The 22,744-nt window shown below is 40.7% G+C and overlaps 1 protein-coding gene across 3 annotated transcripts in view; it reads left to right on the top strand.

Annotated features, from left to right (window-relative positions):
• Positions 1-22,744, top strand: part of LOC141577197 (uncharacterized) — a 139,488-nt gene that overhangs the window by 104,037 nt on the left and 12,707 nt on the right. For 2 of the 3 annotated variants that reach the window (XM_074361342.1, XM_074361340.1), the window contains 2 exons: positions 752-811; positions 1,341-1,561. The gene's annotated coding sequence lies outside the window, so the exon portion shown is untranslated. The remainder of the gene's footprint in view (positions 1-751; positions 812-1,340; positions 1,562-22,744) is intronic. The other variant, XM_074361341.1, reaches the window with a different exon arrangement.

Genomic DNA, 22,744 nt, shown 5'->3' with positions numbered 1-22,744 from the left:
CTTTTGCGGTGACAACTTTATGACCGTCCCGTGTAGACTCTTAGTGCTCCGAAGGGATGCCTTGTGGTTTGGAGATGGGATTCTCACTTCTGTAAATACCCAAGGATTGTGTTATTGGGCCGTGCTGATTTGAATCTATTCTTTAGAAAGTACATATTGTAGATATATTTTTCAAGCATGCATGCTTTTTTCTTTTATTATTTATAGTTCTACCCTCTCATCTCTTGGTGGAATCCAGGAAACAGTCCTAAGCCACCTGCCTCTTCACACTTCTCCGTGGTGGTTTTCTTCCCTGACTAGAAGAGGGTTCTGCACAGGAAATTTTCTTTGTTCCCCTTTTCTTGGAGTCACTCTGACACCCCAACTCTCACCTGTCCATCTGTCCATTTCTCTACCCACTGATTCTTCTGACTTTTTCCAAAAAGCATTTCAGGCAGCTTACAGAAGAACAGATACCAAATAAACAGGTGAGGAAATGGGGCCAAGTTCAGACAGTGAGGCTAGGAGGCGAGCCTGTGTGAGAGTTGCAGGCGTGAGACACACGCCTCAGCCCTGTGACTTATAAGATCGACAGCAAGAGTGTGCCTGAGGCTCCCAGCAGACACAGGGAAACAGGGTTTGTGGGAGATGCTCACTGGCTGTGAAATAAATAAGTGGCTTAAGAGATGCCCAGCCTTTCCAGCTACTAAGGCTTAGGAGAATATTTTGAGTTTCTTCCAAAATCAGAGTATTGCATCTTTTCTTTTTTCAGAGATCTATGTATAGTTTGTTACATTCTATACCTGGAAATTTCTCCAAAACTGCTTCCCACGTGAGTCCCATGGCTCGGGAATGGGGTGGTTCTGCTCATTGAGGGGGTTGGCCAGAAACAGAAAATGACAGCCTCAAAGGAGCCTCGAATTTGTCAGTTATGTTTTGTCAGTGCGGTAGATTTCAGAAAACGCTTTCACCGTTTCTCTCCATCTGAGGTGGCAGCGTGCTCTCTTACCAGCATCAGGAGCTCAGGGCCACGGGATGGTGGGGGCTGACTGCACTGCTATCAAGACAGCTGTGCCAGTCACTGCAGGCGTGGTGATTTTACATAGTGCATTTCATGTTCTTTAATAGGTTTCAACATGTAGTTAATTAACTGAGTTAATTAACATTTAAGAAATATGATGCTTTGTTGAAAAGACAGTTATAGGCAGAATATAAGTTGTGAACACTTTGAAAACGGTTTCATTACTGAAATTTTAGTAGGGAAGATTTAGTTTATCTTATTTACACCTCTCTTCAAAAGTAACAAAGAAACAAGACAGAAAAAGCAGAGGATGATTTCTGTTCTTCCTCTCGGCTTGCAGGTGCCCTCACCTCCAGTGGCATCCATCCAGACACCAGCACTGACACTGGCAGTGCTCAGAACTGCCTCAGCCCTGAAGACACAACTGACAAATAGAAGGGGGCCACGCCCTGTGACAGCAGGTGCTCTCACTTTGTGGGTCCTTATGTAACTGCGCGGTGTTATTCAGGATCGCCCGTTCTACACTGTGTGACGCTGCTGCCGTGTCTCCTAGTTATTTCTGTAAGTACTCGTGTATTTTTTTCAATGTGTGGTACTAGACATCTAAAAATGCTTTTTTCAGATGAAAAATAATGTGTATTTAATATAATAAGTCTGAAAAAAGGGACAAAAGGGTCTATCCTGGTCCCACTACTGAGATAATAATTAACACTTTAACATCTATTTTCTGTTCTTTTCATCAGTGTGTATTACGTCTGTCATAAAAACGAGCGAGCACTCTGTGCCTGTTTACTTTGTGGAGACCTCCATTTTCCATTCGGCTTATTACACGTTTTTCTACAGTATTCTCTCTCCCCTGGCATGATTTTTAATGACCAGTATAGCATTCTGTCTTGTGGAGGCAACGTCCATTTTACTTCGGACTTAAATAACCTTTTAAATTCCAAGTATATTTAACTGAAATACTGAAAAGAGAACTGTGGTGGTACCGAAAGGCCCCTACATCCCTTCCCCTTTTTTTCCTGAGAGTAAAAACTGCTGACAATGTGGTGTATATATTTCATGACCTTTATGCCTGTCATATATATATACACATACATACATACATGTATATGAGAAATCTATGTATATGTGTGTGTATATATGCTTTATTGAAGAATAAGGCCATACTATATGTTTTGTGCAGCTCGGTTTATTCACTGAGGTGTATATCATAGACGTCCTCCCACTCCAGACTCACCCGGTCCTTTCAGATAGAGTAGAGGGGTCTCCTGATGTGCAGTAAATTTGGTCTCTTGTGTAAGGACACATTTGGTGGGAGAGTACTGTGGACAAGGCCTTGGACCACGCCAAAACGCCTGCCCCGTAGTGCCCACAGCTCGCCTTGATTTACCGCATCATTGTCTTGATGGTGGATACTTAAGTTTTCTCCATTTTCCACTGTCAGAAAGGGTGTTTGACTGGCGTCCTCCTTGTACAAACATTCCTGTGATCTTGTATGAGTATTCCTTTAGTTAAGGTTTCTGGAAATTTAGTCCCTGGATGAGACAATTACATACATCACAGGCTCCTTTCAAGTGACTCTAGAAATTCCTTCTCCTGCGGGGAATGAAAAGATGTAGAATAACTTATGTAACCAATTCTCTATCGCTGGATATGATTTCACTTCAGCTTTTCTTCCCACCATTGTAAACAGTGCTGTGTAAATGCTCTGATGAGTACATGTTTTTGAACTGATTTTTTTTCTAAACGAAACGATTCCTAAAATGGAGTTCAGTCTGTGTGTACACACATTTTTCAGAGTTTACATATCCATTGACACGTCGTCCTCCAAAAAGATCACTCAGTTTGTTCTCTCAAAGATGGACACTACCTAGAATATTTTTTAAAAACATTTGCCAATATGATGAGCAAAATTGCTTTTTCATTGTTTTAGTTTGCACTTGATGACCAGTGAGGTATTGAGCATTTTTCACTCATTAGCCATCTGACTTTTAAAAGGTGAATGATCCCTTTTGTCCTTTGCACACATTTAAGTGAGGGAGCTTCTTGTTGCTTTGTGACAGCTCTTTGTATGTTATGAACATTAACCCCTTGTCTTCATTAACATGTATCACAGAGCTTTTTCTTGTTATTTCTTGCCTTTCATTTTGTTCAGTAGGTTTATTTTTGTTGTGGCCGAAAATAATCTTAAGAGAGTAAATGTCTTCTTTTTGGGTTTTATCCTTGATAGTATTCTTAGAAATACTTTCTTATAATGGTATATATCTCCTCTGTAGGATTTTTTAATCTCTATGATGGAGATGATAATACTACTTTTTATAGTGAGGAGAAGTTGAATTACTATAAGCAAAGAGTTGTATTTGCTGTTATTAGTACTTTCTAATATTTACATCACTATCTGTAATTTTTCTTGTGGTCATTATGACTGGAATAGAATTTGTTTTTTTCCAGGTGATTCTCTGATTGTCCCAAGACAATTATTGAATTCATACTTTGCTCTTTGATTTGAAATCCCACCTGTACAAAATATTTATGTAAACTAGTGTCTCTTTTTGAGCTCATGGTTTATTTCTGTCAGTCTTACTTTCTTACTCCAGTGCTATATCTTACATATTGTAAAAATTTATTTAATATCTGACAGTGCGATTTTTTTTATTCTTTTTTCCATCCCCAATTTTCTTGTCTAGTATTATGACTTTATTATTCCTGAAGAGTTCCAAAATATTTTGTTCAAGTTAAAAAAAAACAGATAAGAGCTGTCATGGGATTTTTTAGTAAGTTTTGAATTATCTTTAGGAGAACGTTCATCTTTACAAAACTGCTTTCCTCCATACAATATGTTGATGTCTCTGCATTCACACTTCTTACTTTACCCCTCAGTACAGTCCTGTGTTTCTCCATGTACAACATGGGCATTGTTTTTGAGTTTATTCCAGATTATTGTTGAAGTTTTTGTTAATTTTGTAAGTGAGAATTTTTTGCTATTATATTTTTTAACTGTTAAAACTGACACCTAGGAAGGCAGATTCAATTTGTAAATACTCACTTTGTAACTTGTCATTTAAAATTGTAAGTATTAAGTACTTGTTACAGAATAGTTTCTTTTCCGTTTTTAAAAATTTGTTTCCAAGATTCTCAAAATGGTCATAGCTAAGTAGTATAGGTGGGGAGACAGATGGAGAGAGGTAGTGTGGCTCATGTACAAACTGTGAGCACTTTCATGGCTGCCTTTATGCTGGAAAAGCCACTGAAGAGCCCAGGTAAGACCAGTGGTGGCTTTGTACGCACTTGAAAGCCAGCTTTCCTGCCTGTATGGAGAAGCCTGGTGAGTGAGGCAGGTATATGATCAAGGTCGAATGGAGGTTATTGGCTGCACAGAACACTGTGTCTGTGAGAACAGGATACCATCGCCATGGGAAATGCTTGGTGCCAGGAACAATGCAGGGAGCTGGGAAGCCTGTCTGTTAAGGATTTTCCAGCCCTGGGAGTGGGAAGATCAGACTCTCCATTCAGATCTGAGTTTGAATTCATCCTCTTTAGTTTACTGGTCCTCTGACTTTTCTCAAGTTATACATCCTCTTTGAACTCCTGTTTTCTTGTCTCTCAAAACAGGAGAATTACGGCCTGCTGCTTGAGTGTTTGATCAGGATAAATAATTTGTGTCTATAAGATGCCATGTACAGTCACAATCTCAGTGAGAAATGGGCTGTCGCCTCTTCTTCTGCAACTCAGTGCTTGACGAGACATGGGGGAAAGCCAGTCCCTAATTTGTGTGTGATGCAAGTAGGAACAAAATTAAAGTCTTGCCTTTCCCTAGTAGTATTCTTACTCCTTTGCTTCATTTACTTCTTTCCTCCTTTCCTTTCCCCTTTCCCCTCCTCCATCAAAAGATCCTGGGACTCTCTCAGAACACTAGATTCATGTTACTTTAAAGGTTGGCTCATCCTCATGAAATGACAGTAACATAAAAAAATCTGTACACATCCCAGAATGCATTGTATTTGATTTACACACACACACGCGTGCACAAAAACACACACACAATCAGGCTACCTCCCACTTGCCGAGGGAGAAGGAACACTTTTTCTGAGTTTTCATTCACTTAGCGTGAGAACAAAGTCTCTTACGCAGACTTTCACCAGCCTTCGTGCATGGTGTTTTTAATTGGATTTCTGCTTTTTGGCCATAGATATAGTATCCTAATAGAAGAGAGAAAGTGAAGACATAGACATTCTGCTGAGATATTGGTGTAATCATATTTGAGTTGGAAAGGGCTTAAGACAGCATGGAGTCATAACTTTTTATGGGTGAGAATCCATGATGATGTAACTTGGACAAGAACCTGGGTCTTCTGCCATCTTGTCCATGTGGGTGAAAAGGCAACTGGGTGGGGGATGGCAGGGATCTTTCTTGCTTGAGTTCCATGGTCTTGCTAGTTTTCATTGCTCAGCTGCCTTTAGTTTATGTCCATGAGGCTTCTCATAGGAAGGACACTCTGTCCTGATAGATTGTTTCTTACCAGCAAAAAGCTCTGGACCCACTCATATTTCCCAGAGTTTTCTGCTGACCTGCTGACACTTTATATAAATGAGACCTAAGAAACTACTGAATATAAAATCCTTATTGTTATCATTTGCCCTCGAGTTCCATAGGAATGGGGTGCTGTCTCAGGCTGTCTAATGCTAGATCTGAACAAAGATAGGGTGATAGGCTGTGCTGCTGGACCTCCACAGTCGAAGGGGATTTCCACCTTAGTTTTTAGAATCAGGCAGATGAGTTCAAATGTTGCCTTTACCAGTAATTATCTTTGTGACTTGGGGGAGAAACTGTACTTTTTTGTGTCCAATTTTCTTTGTTTGTAAATAAGTTCAGTATTTATTTTAAGGTTTCTGTTTAGAATTGAATGAGCTAATTCCCTCATTTATACATAAAATAGTGATCGCGTGGTTCTATGCTGGTGCCTTGGAGGTTGATTACTATGGGACTCTGCAGTGAGAATGGGGTGGTGGACCCCTGGATAATAGATCTTATATTCCAGGATATGCTTGTAAAAGACTGGATGTGCAGTGGATTTTTAGTAAATATCCACTCCTTTCCTACTCTGCTTTGATTGTGTATATATCTTTATACTAATATATGAACAATTTTTATTGCAATTTATATATGTTTGTAGTATTTACAATATGTAGCTATAAAAAATACGTGAAATAAAATGATTTGACTTTTATTTTCTTTTCAATAAGCAAAACAAAATAAAATAGAAAAGAACAAAGTTTTGAAGGAGTAGAAATAATTTTATTTCCATGGAATCAATTCCGAATAATAGGTTTTTTGGTCGTGTTGTTAAACAGCATATAAAATTGATTGGTTGTGACATACTGGAAATGAGGAAACAGTGGAGACATACTACCTCTAATGCAGTCATTTATTTACCAAGTCCAAACTCGTTCTGCTTGCTGCATGACAGGCTAATAAATCGGGAGATGAGCTTTTGGAGTAAGGAGTAGTGACTTTATTTGAAAAGCTGGCAGACTCAGAAAATGGCATACTGATATCCAGGAGAACTCTCTTCCCCAAGTCAGAATTCAGTCTCCTTTTATACTAAAAAGTGGTGGGGGTGTGGTTGGTTGTTGCAAACTTCTTGCTGTACGAATTGATTTCCTTGGAATCCTTTGTTCTTGCAGCTGTCCATGTGGGTCAAATCATGGCGCCCCTGTAAAACCTCAAAAAAACCAAAGTTTATTCTTTATTTTGCAACTTGCCATCTCTACATAAGTGTAGAATAGCTAACATCCTTAAAGATCAGAGCCCGCAGAATAGGCCCTCCTGGATATTTCAGGCTAAAGGCAACTTTCTTTTACAAAAGGTGCAGAGATAACAAGTCTTAGCCTAGAAAACAGGGTACAGGTTTAAAGCCAAACGAACACATCTAACATGGAGTCAAATTTGTTCTTTTCTATTACAATTTCTTTTTCCACGTCATAGATAATTTTAGTAAGAAACATGAGCAATTTTTTTACTTTTGCTTCTTAATAACGGATAAGTGGCCCAACTACAGTTTTGTGAACAGGGATGCTGTGCGGGCATAGGGGTCACAGCAAACTCTTGTTGGGGGTGGTCGACCCTGCAACATGTCTGATGCCCTGTGAGTGTTGGTGAGGGTCCCCCTAACCAGGGGCTCTCTACAGGAACCACCATGTGGGCATTGACCTCTGGAGACTTCTTTTTCAGCTGTAGGAAATTTTTTTAGATGCTGTGATGAAAAAATCACTCCAGCTGGGGATAATCAGGGAATAAAGGAAGGGGAAAAGGGCTTGGAGTAGTGTAGAAGAGAAGGACAGGAGATCAGGGAGCCTGGGGGCTTGGGGGCAGGGCCTCGGGAGAGAGAGTAGCAGAGGTGGGGAGGGGCCCGGCTCCAGAACCAGCTCCTGCACCTTTCCCTGCACCCAAGCCTCACAGCTTTAAATTGGGCCCAAGACTCTTTCCTGTCTGGATGTCACCCTGGGCAGAAAGATGAGAATCGAAGGTAAGGGGTGGGCAGCACTCACCTAAGGGGTCACTGAGGACTTTGGTCAAGTCCACAGTGCCTTTTCTAGTCATGTGTCTTCACCTGTTCTTTATCTCAGGATCTGAGAAGCAGGAGCAGGGAAATCAGGGAGAGATCCAGGAAGACATTTGACTCTGTTAAGAGACGACAGTCACAGCGACACGGGGAGCGAGGACACTTGCAGCAAAGTAAAATGACTTCACAACTATTGCATCAGAGCTGCAGGTGTGAGAGAGCCTAAGCCTGTCTCAGAGTGCAGGGGACAAGAGGAAAGGAATGGTAAAATTAACACTGACAATTGAAATTTTGTTAAATAGCCTGCTAATATTAATTGAATCAAATGAATGTATGCAGGTGTATTTTTATGATCATTTATAGGTACACACAACCCCACCAGTCCCTCTTTCTCCCATCGGGGATGGGCTTTCTCAAGCACAGTGCCCCTCCTGGTTGAGTGGGCCACGCTGCGGGTCCTCGCCTGGGGCCAGGCTGCTGCAGGGCACTGAGTACCCGAGGCACGGCCTGGGAGACATGACAGGAACATCTCTGCTCATAACTGAGAGCCTCCGTTTCCCCCTGCAGTGTAAGAATGCCGGTGACTCAGTTAGAAGCATGCATCCAACCCGTCCTTCCGTGTCATCACCATCTAGAATCGGTGCCTGAATCTTCTGAATTTCTCCAGAATGTGGTTTAAAATCACCTTCGACAATTGAGTGTGTGTCCTCTTACAAGTGGAGGAATTGCTGCCGTTTCCCTGGAACTTACTCACCACTAGTCCATCTGATTTTTCTGTGCTAGGATTCAGTATGGCCTGCTAAAAATTCTGCAGTCAGATCTTGAAACACTGATGAAGAGGATTATTTATTTTATTTCTTTATATGATAGTGTTTTACTTTCAAAATTCAGAGATTCCGGTTCTTTCAAAAATTTTTTGAGGTGTTGGAGAATCAACGTTTCTCTTACCATCTTTGTGACCTGTTGCTATATGCCTCTCACCTGTCTTCTGTCACTTGTGAGACAGTTCCATTTGTGACCCTGTCCGGTTTGTTCATGTTATAAAATATAAAATCTGTAAAAGTACAGTCCCTTTTACTCCGAAGACATTCCACAAGTACTACTTAAATCTGGGTGTGGTTTTTAGAAGACAGAATCATTAGAACATATACTTGCAGGTTGCTAGTGCAAAATCCCCAAATCAATAGTCTAGCTCAACATCTAAAATCTTTCTAATCTACCTTGGATTTGTATGGATAAGTGAAGCAGTTTGCTAAGAAATCAAGACCAGGTTTAGAATACAGGCTGGTGTAGCTCAGCAGGTCCTCCCATGCTGATGCTCTGCCAGAGGGTGGGGCCAAGGGGAGAGGGCATGTCCTGCCCTCCCTGAGCTGACAGTTTGACGGCAAAGACCTTCACCAGGTGAAGAACTGGGAGTTTCTTCTAAGAAGAGTGGGTTTGAAAAGAGTCCTAAAAGCGCGGGAGTGACACAATCCCATTTGTCTCAAGTAGGGGAGAGCGGCTTTAGGGCCACTTGGGAGACTCGTGAGTCCAGGAGTGCAGTGTTGGTGGCTTCCACTTGAGCGGTGAGACGGTTAGTGTGTTAAAGCGAACAGATTGAAGACATGTTTCGATGGTAAAAAGGAAAGGATGATTGCTGTCTGTGAAGTTAGAATGGAGTAAGGCCCAGGTTTCTGGGTGGATTAATGAGGTAAATGATAGTCCTGCTGTGCTGTGATGAGGGAAACCTGCAGAGGGAATTCTGGGGAAAATCTGATGAGTTCAGCTGTGGGTAAATGAAAGGCTGTTAGATGTGTGGACTGGGAGCTCTGGTGAGATCCAGTAGTGAGTAGGGGGAGGGGAGAGAGTCTTTCAAATCATTTTGTCTTGTGAACATACAAATAAGGATGAGCAATGACACACTTAACACCTCTATATTCTGGATTTAAAACCCAGTAACATTTTGCATTATTGACTGCAGAGGTTCTTAATTTTTTTAAGAGAAATAAAATAAATAGAAACAAAATAGTGGAGTTAATCAACATCTTAGATTTGATGTGTGTCCTTGTGTATATTTTGATACCTCATCTGTTTATAACTATAATCTACAAAAAGTTAACTTGCTTAGCATAAGAGTTAAACAGAGGGACGTGACACACACTGTTAGGGGTTGAAGCTGATCACCTTGGGCAAATTATGTCGCCTCTCTGTGCCTTAGTTGAATCTTCTGTGACTGCCCCTGGGCCCCTCATCACAGCTGATTTCCTAGACTTGATGTTGGGAGGGAGGCTGCTGAAGGGAGTAAGATGTGGCAACTGCTAGGGATACTGAAGAGTGAGACAAAAGCTGATTAAAGCCTATAAACTTAGTACAAATACCCTCAAAAGAGAAAGAAACCCGCAGTGTTTTGAGCCACAGCGTAAGGAAAACAAAATCACGTGGACCCAATTCTCTTGAATATTTGAGTATTGTGGGTGGGAGGGTGTCATCAAAAAATTGTCGAGAAAAGGCCTTTTGGTTTCCCTTGACGTTTCCAGTAAGGGTGAGTAGCATAAGCAAACCCCCCCCCCCGGTTCACAGTGGAAGGTGCCTTTTTGTGCAAAACTGACCAAAGGTTGGAAACCAGTCTTCAGCGGTGCTGGTAAATGAAGAGACTTCTGGATTGGGTGGGGCTCTTGCTGTGACTTCCAGGTGACCTGCTGGCTGGGGACTGTGAGGCGGGCAGTAGGTTTGCAGGGAGACCCGGGCATAATCCCTTGCTCTGAGGCTTCTGGTCTGACTGGCAAACCTGGGCACCAGCAGTCCTAATGGGGCAGCTCGTGATGTGGCCTGGGACACCTGCTGTGCTGAGGGCGAGAAGAGGGTTTCCCTGAGGGGGTGTCCCTGCGGAGAGTGGAAACGTCCTCCTGCAGGGGAGGAAGACCCTCTGAGCAGGGTGCTGGATGCACAGGCAAGACCACCCTGAGCACGGAGGGTTTGGGAAGCCGGAAGTCATACAGTGGCCCGAGCAGCCTTGTTCCTGAGAGACTGGAGGTAAAAGATGCTGAAAAGTCAGGCTAGGTTCAGACACTGTGGTGGGTTATGAGTGACAGGAAAGGACTGGTCAGGCAGGCACGAGAGAACCCTGTGGGCATCCCAGCTGGGGCGTCACGCCGGAGGGAGGAGCAGAGTTATAGACTTTGCCACTTATTAGCTGTGTGACTTTGAGCAAGATCACCCCAGTTCTCTCTATATATATCTTCATCTGTAAAGTGACACAGTGACAAGCTAGTGTCATCAGAAGGCTTAGTTTAGCTCTGATCCTCTGTGTCCAGTCCTGTCAGTGCTGCCCTGTGAGGTTCTGCAGCGGCTGCTCTTACCCTGAGTTGGGAGGGCGTAGAGGGACATTGTAGCACCCTAGGGCAGGATGGGTTTGCTTTAAAAGCAGACATGTTGCCGCCTGCACCTGCAGACCTGCAGGCAGTTTGGTTGATGGTCGTGGAGAGAACTTTGGAGGCCTTACCATCGTCTTAAAACTTGTATTCACTTAGGGGCCGGATTTGCCTTTGCTGATTAATGTTGAAGATTTGGGCTTCTGGCAAAGCTGTTTTCAGAGATGGGTATATACGTAACATATCGTATAAAATAAAATGATTTTCTTAACGTGTGGGACTTTGCAGTTGTTGGGAAAAGCTCTGTTGCCCTGGTCTCCACGGAGGACACTAGGGGTCAGCAGAGCGTGCGGGAGGGCAGGCAACCCACAGTGCTTTTGCCGGCTGTTCTCCCCAGTAGGGCAGTCTGCTGAGTTGACTCTTCTCTGAGTTTGGTTACCAGATGAGCAGACAGCAAAGTAATGAGTTCTGGTGGGACTGTATAATGACAGGAAGAAAGAGGAACCAGTAGTTTTTCAGGACTAGAACACGCTTTTGGTTACTGATCCAGTGTATTCCATTACAGAAGTGATGAGTTGTGTCTATTCTGGGAGTTGATTGAAATAAACGTTCAGCCTAAAATTAAGAGTTGTGTTTCATTTGGCGGGAGGACTCAAGCCGGAATGACAGCCTCTCAGATCACTCTGAGGAACTGCTCCCAAGAGGTATGGGAAGAGCTAGGATATACAGGAGCTTTACAACAAAGACAAGGTTGTTGGAACAATAAAAGATTGCTTGTTATCTAAAGAAAGCCAGGTATCTCAAGTTCAAGAATTTAGTGGTTTTCTATGTATGGGAGGAAGCAAACATTTGGACTCACTGAATTCATACTTTAACAAGCACCTAGCTATCTAGGGCAAGTATCCTGTCCTTTCTTATTCTGAGTCTGCTCAGAGGGCACCAATATGAGTGGCTGAGAGGCTGGGCTGCAGGCCTGTAGTCGCTGGGGTGTGGCAGTGGCTGCTAATGGCTTGGCTTCAGGATTCTTTGTTTACAGACATGGTTGCAGTATTTTCGTTCACATTGTAGTACTTTCATTCACAGTGCTCCCCCTTGGTCCTAAATTCGACCAATATTTTGAGAGACGTTTCATGACCAATTTTGTCCCACGGTGCTAGGATGGCTCATTCCTACTTCAGGTGAAGTATCTTCTGAGCTGCCATTCAAGGTGTTAGTTTTTTATCAGACCCTGTTGATACTAAAAGTTCTCTGGATCGCCTGTCTTACTAGTCTATTATGATCCAGGAATTGTTTACCCTTCGTTGCTCATTACCATAACTAGAATCACACTATTACAATTATTTTACAAAGAGTTATAAATTTTATCTATTCCTTCAAGATGTTTAGCCATCATCAATTTTGTAGGCCTAGTTACACATTGGGAAATGTAACAGACAACAATTTTATTATATAGACAGAATATTAGTAATTCAGCTAGTAACGTTTATAAAGTCATGAGTAAGAATTTAATAGTCGAGAAGTTATATTTTTGGGTTAAAATTTTCCTTGTGTTCCTGATTGAGTTTGAGTGATCTTATCAGAAATTTCATATTTGTGGTCAGGGTCAGAGCAGGTATTAATTGGCCAGGTGAGGTCTCCCACCTTGTAAGATCAATAGTGGCCTAAACAGAACTATAATTTCTTTTTAGAATAACGTTTCTGAGGGCTATCTAGTTAGAGCCTTGGAGTAGGGAAACCCACCAATGTAACACAGAAGTACTAGACATAGGTAATTTACCATAAACTTAGCAGCTGGATTAGTTCATAATCAAAGGTAGGAGAAATTATCAAAGTAATTGGCATACAGGCCTGGTTCTGTGTCTTGGGTCTGCAGTCTTCTTCAGATGTTGACTTCTTCTCATCCTGACCTGGTAGATTCTTCTCCATTTGGGCATTGTTTTAAGGTGAGCAGTGCTCTATAGGCCAGTGCACAGCAGGGGCTGTTTCTGATAGGAAATGAATCTGAAAGTCCATTTCCTTCAGCTTTGGTGTGTATGGTCTTGTTAAGAGTACCTGATAAAGGGTCCTTCCATTCAGGTTGGAGACAGTTCTTTAAGTCATGCCTGTACCAGTATGTATATTCCCCTGGCTTCTGGTCATGGGGCATTGGATCTTTACCAAGGATAGATTACTGAGCCTCAGAAACAAACCTAGAGTGTTCTTTTCATAATTCAATTAAACTTTACAGCAATGTGACATAACAGCAAGGAATGATCTGGGAAATGTCTAAGTAAATATAGACCTCAATCAACAAAACTAGAAATTAATATCCACTAAAATATAATCTTTTTTCTCTCTAAAGTTACCCTCAGTTTTCTCAAATATAGTCAAATCAAGATTAATTTATTTACAAGCTACTTCTGATTATTTGATTATATAGGTTTTTTTTAAATTGGCTGTGTTGGAACTTTTAATAAGGACTCTCAAGTTAGAATGTTAATAAAGTTTTCTTAGGCCCAGAATGCCTCGTCAAGGGCTTGTCATGGATTTCTACCTTACAGATTTATGTTAATTCTTTTCTCTTTAAAATCCTTAAAATACTTTGAGATTGCTATATCTGTTAGGAGATGATCTTCCTCATTTGTCTGATAGAGCCACTGGGGACCTTAGAGTTTTTAGTCTCTTAAGGGATCAGATAGAGAGAAAAGATAATTGTTCCAAGTCTGCGTACATAAGTATAATTTATCAAATTTCTGTGAAACATAACTAGCTTGAGGAGAAGAGTTACTTTATGTCTGGGAAACAGGATAAAAGCCAGTAGTATTTCAGACAAAATCAAAAATTATAACCATATTCACCAGTTTACTCAGTCCCATGTAACTAATTCTTTTACTCAGAGTATCCATTAGACCTTTAAAATTACTTACCCAGATTAGTTCAGTGCTATAATTTGAAATTCATTTGAAATCAATAAATCTCCTTGAAGAGAAAGCAATTTGCAAAATCATCAGAAGGAAACAATTAACTGTATATAAATGACAAGTGATTTAAAAGCATGGTTAAACAACATTACACTGTAATCGATAAAGAAAGCTGGTCACTATAACTAGAATTATGACTGGTAACATTTCAGATATACCAGAATTTTAGGGAATCCATGTAATTTATAGAATATCTATATTAATAATATTTTCTCATACAATATAACCTAGGAAGATCTATTATTCATTTGACAATACCATGTTATTTAACATGCCAAATGAAACTTACTACTTTAAAATCTCTCTTTGGGATGTTTCAGGGGCCCTCTGTAGCATCCCAAACTTAACTGGAGTTTAAAAGAACTTTAATTAGAAATTGATATTTGGGGAGCTTGTTAAAAGTTTTCAGAACACTTGGTCAGATAAACATATAGATCACTGTAAAGTAGTTCTTTTTCATTAACAAGAAAATACGTTAAAGGTAAAAGCAGAACAGGTCAGTTATGTGGTATAAGAAGCTTTACAATTTGTTACTGAAAGTGGATTAACATTTTTAGAAAATTTTGTCATCTTAACAGAGAGAAAACCAAATCTAGTCTTGTACCAGATTACTTCTAAGATTCATTTACTTTGCCCAAGTTGATTCTAAACTTAGACAATTCCGACAACGTACAAAACTCTTTCCTCAGGGTTCCTCTTCCACAAGCGTTCCACAGCTTTCTATACTCACATTAGTGTGTCCTTTATTTTCTCTTCCATTCAGAAGTAACCAGCTTCAGAAGAAAGTCACTATTTTTTATTAACAAAATATAATTACATTCATATATCTTCCTTTACACATTTATCTTACTTTCCTAGGATACTGAGATTATACCCTTAATAATAGAGATTATTTCAGGGTAGCACCAACCATTTATTAATATTTCTAAACACCTTTACTTTCTCTGTAAGGGTAAGTTAAATGTTTAATAATTCATATTACAATCTTATTTTATCTGAAAGTGTCATAGCTATTTAATAAACTCCTATCATTTAACTTAATTTAGCACAACTCTAGAATTTAAAGATACCAAACATTTAGAGATTATCTTAACCATACATTTTAAAAATATATTTTAAAAATTTACCCAAAGCTCTCATCTCATTTGCATTTAATTTACTTAAAATTTTACTACACCACATTACTATTTTCTTTTGACAATTCTGCAACAGATATAACAGGATCTTATTTGACTTTCATTAAAACTAGGTACAGTAAAGGTATTGTACTTAATATTGATGACTTTAAAGATGTCTATATTAATTAGAACATACTTAAACTAAACAATACTAAGTGTAATCTTAATATTGAATATTTTCCAGTTCACGTAACGCTGAAAGTCAATTTGGTCAGTTTTTATTTTAAAAATACTTAATTTGTAAGCTCATTTTTTTTACGTCAATTAAGCAGAGATCTTTGACTTTGATTTTTTTTTTTTCAGCTGTAGAAATATCTCACATCTATAATGTGTACGCAGGCTTATAAACAGACAAAAGCTAGAGATCTCATAGGTTCACTTTAAAACTTACTTATAAGATAGGTATAATAATAGTTGGAGTAAGCTGAATTTGCTTGCTCAAATCACTAAGGCTTACTATTTATGAAACCGACATTTAAGATTTCTTGACAAATGCTGAAGGACGCGTCAGAGTTATGAGTTCTATAATGCCAAAAATTTCTTGGCCTTAAGTATTATCTCGTTGAGCTAATTAGGCTCAGTCTAGGTCACTGTTTGCTGTATTTATATTTCTGATCTGCAAGACAAAGACAGACGCTTCCAGTTCCCCAGAGAACTGCTCTGTCACGCAGGTCCAATTGTATCTCCTTAATTGGCTTTTTTTTGTATCAGTGAGAAGAGCTGTAAACAAAGAATTCCATGTTTTAAAACTTTAAGATTTACTTTAGCATGTCTTCCAAAGCTTGCATAAGGTATTTAGTGAGGTCTCTTTTCCTTGGGTTATAAGTTAAACCCAGGGTAAACCTCTTACTTTATTGCCTATTAGCCACTGAATATTAGTTTTTAATTTTACGTTATATTGGAAGGCTCTCGAAACTCTATTGGTTTCCTTTACTTTGTTCAATTAATATTTTCTAAGGGACAGATATGTGCCCAGCCTTATAATACCAAGAAGGGGAAGCGTTTTTCCATTGAAATATATCTATCCCACAATATAATTAAGCAAATATTTTATATAAAGCCCATTTAATATACCAATTTTACAAACTTTATCTCAATTTTATTAAATCTCGTACCTTTAATTTTTATATTTATTAGGTTTAATCAGTAATTCCTATTTCTAGAAGGAGTGTCAGAAGCTTTTTTTTTTTTTTTTTTGTGCATTGTATCTAATTATATAGAAAAGTCTCTGGGATTCCCAAGTTTCAGCCAAAGAGCTTAGGCCCTTCTCAATTTTCAATTTGATTAATAGGTCTGTTGTCCCAATCATTGATCAAGTATTTCAGTCTATAAATATGTATTTTTTTAGCTCTATAAATACATATATTTTAAACTGTGCTAAAGCGGACTTGTTTGAACTTTAATGTTGGGGGGTGCAGGTGATCTCTTTGGCCCTTTTTTTTTTACTTTACATAGTGTAGTATCAAAACCTTGTATCTAAATCCAAAAATGTCCATTTTATTTATCTCATTCAAAATAACCATATAAAAATATTTATCCATTTGGGATAAGCCCCTTATCTTTATTTTTTTTGATATTTTTACAATCCTTTTTCCAGTTATTCAGCCTAATTAACATTAATTATTCTAAGTATTTATTAGCATCCCTAAAACCATTGATCGGAAAGGAAAAACACAAATGTAGGTTTTCAAACCAGTTTTTTTTTTAACTAATTTCTTAGGTTAACCATTAGATATATTTTTCTACCTTTAAACTTGATTTTAATAGGTACCAATAAAACGGCTGTTTATAATGAGAGCTCTTTCAACTTTCACCAATTTAAAAGTTTTCCCAAATTAAAGGATCCATCATATGGCCATCAATTTATATATATATATAGTGATTTTAAACCAATAAGATGAAGAGGCTTTTCCACATGAGAGTGGGGGTGTTGCTTAAATAAAATTCAAAAGTTTACTTTCCAAAAGCTAAAAGCCTTTGTGGTCCAGGCTGATGCAACAACGGTTAAGATGGCAAAATATCTGAAAATTGGTACAATCAAAGGATTTTTGAGAATCCCAATTTATTTGCGTGGCCACAATATGTACACAATACTTGTACCTTTTGTATGACAGAGTCCAAGGTGTCGTTTAAAAAAAAAGAAACACATATATACATACATACACACACATAAAACACCCAGAGAAAGATAAAACATTTACATTTCAAGGACACAGGAAGAGAAATCCAAGTTCCCCCTAAATGGGATTTTGTTCTTATAAGTTCAGAATTCCAAAAAATATTTTATCAGGCCTGGTTAGTTACTTTCAGGGTGAGTTTTTTTTTCTAATTCCTAATGAATGTTGTAAGTTTTGTACGTATATAAACCTGGCTAGTGTATTAGTTGGAGGCTGACAATCTGTCATTTCTTTTTCTTTTCTGTTCTGTGTTTTTTTTTTTTTTTAATTTTTTTTTGAAAGTTCTATTTCCCATTGTAAGGTCGGGTTCTCAGAATAAAATTGCTGGTAAGATTTCCCGCAGGGACAACACTATGGCATGAAGTCTTTGCCTCTACCATTCCTGTAAGTTTCTCCATCACCCAAGAAAGCTGTTACCAGCCAGGAGGAGGGTCCCATTTTTGGAGTTGAAAGGTTCCTCATAAGAGTTTTACTTCTATTCCGAAAAATTCAATGGAGGTAACCAAATCGAGGACAACATTAGACCAGCCTCTTACCTAACCACTTAGTCCTGAACCCAGTGTCTTTCAACTGGGACCCACTCAGGACGTTTTCACTGGGTGAGTATTTTCCTGGTATGTTTCTACCAGCCCCACTTCAGACGTCTCCTCAAGGTGGGTGTTTCCTGTTATCTTTCAACCAGGCCCCACCCAGTATGTCTCCACTGGGTGGGTTATTCCCCCCCAGTATCTTTCAACTGGAGAGCCAGGTACCTGGATACACCGCAAAATAAAACTCAGGATCATCAACCAATATGGGAGATCCGAGAACCAGGAGAGACTCACCCAAATTCATCTGGATTCCCCAAGGAGGCAGATGGGCACAAAGTGCCAATGCTGGTACCAAGGCTCCGGTAACTCGGAGAGTTCAGCTGGAGAGAAGTCTGCTCTGGGTCCCTTCCTGGTGTCCAAAACTTTTGACTGAAATACATGTGCAGCCTAAAAGTTAAGAGTTATGTTTTATTTGGCAGGAGGACTCGAGCCGGGATGACAGCCTCTCAGATCGCTCGGAGGGACTGTTCCCAAGTGGTTGAGGAGGAGCTAGGATATATAGGAGCTTTACAACAAAGACAAGGTTGTTGGAACAATAAAAGATTGCTTGTTATCTAAAGAAAGCCAGGTATCTCAAGTTCAAGAATTTAGTGCTTTTCCATGTATGGGAGGAAGCAAACATTTTGACTCACTGAATTCATTCTTTAGACAAGCACCTAGCTATCTAGGGCAAGTATCCTGTCCTTTCTTATTCTGAGTCTGCTCAGAGGGCACCAATATGAGTGGCTGAGAGGCTGGGCTGCAGGCCTGTCTTCGCTGGGGTGTGTTGGCAGCCACTGATGATTTGGTTTCAGCATTCTTTTTTTACTGACATGGTTGCAGTATTTTCATTCACACTGTAGTATTTTCTGTCAAAGAATGATTATGGATAATCTGCAAACTTGGAAAGCAACCGAGATGGAATTACTTCAGGTACCTTCTAATTTAATAAGCCGTGTGCAAACATAAACATGGAGGAAGCATACAAAAGGATTTGGTGGTGTAGGGAAGGTGTTCTGCACATTACAGGAGAAGGCAGAATTCCTTTTCTTTGTGGGCAGGGACGTAAGCCCATCTTTCTTTTCTGTAGTGGTTCCTGAGAACAGTTTATGGTAATTAATGAACATTGAGAAACGGTGGCAAACATTGCATTCAAGAGCTGGCCGGTTGCAAACTTGTGTATTGGACAGGTGGATTTCATAGGCAAGTGGTCAAGTGGATGGGAGAGAGGTGGAGCCCAGGCCTGTGCCCAGATTCAGGTTTAAATCGCCATTTCCTCACCATGGGGCCTTGGACTAGAAAGTAACCTCTCCTAACCTGTTGGTGAATCTGTGAAATGGGCATGATAATATTGGTTTCTACCTGGGATTGTTGTAAGTTGTAAAGAGTATTATAGCACACATGAAGCACTTAACACACTTGCACTTAGCAGTGTTCACTGTGTGTGGAAGTCCCGCTTCGCGTGTGTCAGAGTCGTAAACGCAGCATTTGTCTGTTGAGGATGCACTGGTAGCCCCTTGAATAGGTTGTGAATTTGGTTATTTCCTTTTATCTTGGTAAATCTGTGTGCCATGGGCAGTTATTTTCATGGACAGATGAGGAATCTCAGGGTAAAGAAGACTGTGTAATTTGCCCAAAGTCAGACCATAATTTTGGGTGCAGGGGCCTCAGTTCAGCATGGGCCCCTGGGCCTTCTGCTCTGTCCTTTCAGCACCTGAGCCAGATGTGTGCTCGGCTGTCTCCCAGCCCAGAATATCCAGCAGGGAGCAAGACATACCTGGCCCTGTGCTGCTTGAGCAAAACTCCGGGGTGGAGGCAGTTACAAAATGGATAAACATAAAAACAGATGACTGCAAACTGTGATCAGCTCTGAGAAGGAAAGGAACAGACCTCGCCGTGCAGCGCTGGGAGCTTACCCGTCGGGGCTGCTCTGGGGGCATTCATCTCAGCTAAACAAGCTCTGCTGCTGCACAAAGGCAGGAAGGCAGGGCACGTGTGACCAGGTAGACTGGGCCTCGTTAGTCATACTCATTCCCCATTAAGCGGCAGCTGTCATGGGCACTTACCTAGTAAACAGATGTTGGCCATAATCATCACGCACTTTGCTTGGTAGTTTTATTGGCCCCACATTTGAGATGAGGTCATTGAAGCTGGGGAGTTTGCTGCATGCCCGTGATTACCGTGAAAATACCCCCACTGGTCTTTCAACCTAGACTGGCGTGGCTGTCATGCCCCAGCCCTGTGAATGGCATCGTGTAGCTTCTCCCAAGTGGCCCAAATGACTGATATTGATTTTCTTAATTCGTAGGAAATGGTATGTGACAGTAGGAGAAAAAGGTAGTAAGAAATTGTTTGGAAAACTAGAAAAAAATTCAATTCTTCCCCAGCTGGGGGAGCGTAAGCTCTGTCACACACTCCACTCACTGCCTGTCACCTCCTCCCTGCCGACTCCGTGTTCAGAAGCCACTCTGAGCCTTTGAAGAACATTTTGTCTCATGACACTGTTGACTAGGACCTGCGACTTCTCTGTCCCTGGTTAACAGTCTATTCAAAGCCATTTAAATTTTATGCAGGCTCCTCCGCTCAGATGTAAGAATAGCCTCTTTAAACTTCTTGATGCAGCGCCTTAATGTTGATTTTGTGAAGGAAACCTAGTCAAATCCTGGGATGTATTCACATAGTGACCGTAAACTCAGCACTTTGTGAAGTTCAGAATCAGATGGGTGGGAGACTCAGGAAAGGCTTTTTAAGGTAGAAAGGGGAAAGTGAAAGGACTCAGGCTGTGTAAGACTGAAACATCTCGGTCCCAGCCAGCAAGGCACCTGCGTTCAGGATGGTGGGTGGAGAGTGCAGAGTTGTCACAAAGAAAGAAGTGGTGGGATGGGAGGGAGGACAATTAGGTACTTTACTGGGGAGGGAAATAGTGGGCTGAACATTTCCTGGTTGAACAAGAGGACTGTGACATGATGTGCTTGTATTTTGGAGAGAAGGGTTTTGTGGGGACAGGCCTAGGGGGAACGCTCTGTGGCTGGGGAGTCAGCACAACAAAGAAACACAGAGAACCGGGCAGACCCCAGGGCCCCTGCTGGGGGAGAGGCTGCCCACCAATTCCAGCCCTTGGGGATGCTTCTGTCCCTTAGCCGGGGCCTTAGAGCTCCCTTCACAACCCAGTCCTGTTGATACTAGAAAAAATAAGTGGGGCATGAGAAGGGCTGTGTCCCAGGCTTTGGTTGAGCCCCTTGGATGTGCCCTGCCAGATGTGTGTACTGGGCTTCATGCAGGAAAGTATTCAAGGGCAAGCCACTGTTGAGTAAAGGTAGATTTATTCAGAGAGATTCATTGAAAGGCAAGAGAAATTCCACGATGTGTGGGGGTTTGATGCTCCGATTAAAAGTAGGTACACACTCCACAGAGTGTGGGCCTTCTCTGAAGCGGGAGAGAGAGGTGTGACCCCTAGGCGGTGCTGTGTTGCTTGTATTCATGGGCTTGGTGGTTTCATATGCTAACAAGTAGAAGGACCAGCCTAAGGGCAAGGGACTGGAATTCACAGGGAGTTGGCCATTTCCCACCCTTTGACCATTTTTGTCTAGCCTTGGGACTGCCATGGTGCCTGGGGGCTTGTTATTCACCATGTTACTATTACAATGGGTGTGTAATGAAGCTCAAGATCTGCTAGAACTTAAATCTCTTCATCCTGAGCCTCAAGGCCTATTGGGGGTTGAATCCTTCACCATTTTGATGTTAATTGCTGTGGCCTTCCTTGAATGGCTGTGCTCTGCCCCCTTCCATCCTGTCTCACTGTGATGACACAGAGAGAACAAAGGCCCGGCCCTGGCTGTGCTCCTGCATTTAACAGGGGGAGGGGTGGGGTAGGCTGAGGATGACTCTGGGTGGTGTGAAAGATGTTTCAGATTTTCCCACGTGGGACATGGGGACCTGCCAGCTGCACCGCAGATTTATCTCACGGGCATTATCGCTTGTGTCACTCATTTGTTTCTATTTTTCTTTTTTTTTTTTTAAGTATTTAATCTAAATTTAATATCAGGTTTTTTTAGGAAACAAATTTCTCTTTTTATTTTCTTTGGGGCTCTTTTTGGGGGGGTAGGTAATTAGGTGTATTTATCTGTTAGTGGAGGCCCTGGGGCTTGAACCCAGACCCTGTGTATGCTATACACACGCTCTAACACTGAGCTCTACCACCCGCCCCTTCATCTTTTTCTTTTTGCTTTAGCTGCCAAAAATCTTACAGCTGAATTTCTAGTCGGCCTTTAACAATTACCCTGACTTTGTGGCATCCATTTTTATGACTTTACCTCCCCCTGGTTTCATTTAATTATTGAATCTCCATTTTCTTTTCACTCTCACTTTTGTCTTTTTGTTGTTATTGTTGTTAAGCTGTGTTTAAAAAATTGTTTAAATTCTCTTTTAGCAGGAGGCTGAAAGTAAATAAATATGTAAATAAACATCACACTTAAATGCTTTTATACATTCTAAGCTGTTTAGTAGTTACTTAAAAACTGGACTGATATTAAAGTTATAATATTTTTACATTATTTTTTAATTTTTTCAAAAGCTATAACTGATTTACAATATGATATGTTTCAGGTGTACAATAGTTGCTCCATTTATAGTTATTGTAATACATTGACTGTATTGCCTATGTTGTAAGATACATCCCTCTAGCGTGTTTATGTTACATGTAGCAGCTTGTATAAAAAAGTTGGGTAACACAGAGTCTGGGGCATTGCTGTGTCTGACTCAGGTTCCAGGTCACCCTGCCTGTCAGACCCCAGGCCCTCACAACTGTCTGCAGGGCAGCGAGTGGAGGCAGCTTTCATCAGCGCTGGTACCAACCTCTGAGTGGCAGTGACAGCAGTGACTGTCTGTGGACGTGCAAAGTGTTGTTCCAGGAGATTTACATGCATTTCTTCATTTATTATTTTAA

The sequence above is a fragment of the Camelus bactrianus genome, chromosome 3 (genome assembly GCF_048773025.1).
Source record: "Camelus bactrianus isolate YW-2024 breed Bactrian camel chromosome 3, ASM4877302v1, whole genome shotgun sequence".
In the NCBI taxonomy this organism is placed as follows: domain Eukaryota; kingdom Metazoa; phylum Chordata; class Mammalia; order Artiodactyla; family Camelidae; genus Camelus; species Camelus bactrianus.
The sequence above is the reverse complement of the archived record's forward strand: the minus strand, read 5'-3'. Positions and strand labels throughout refer to the sequence as shown.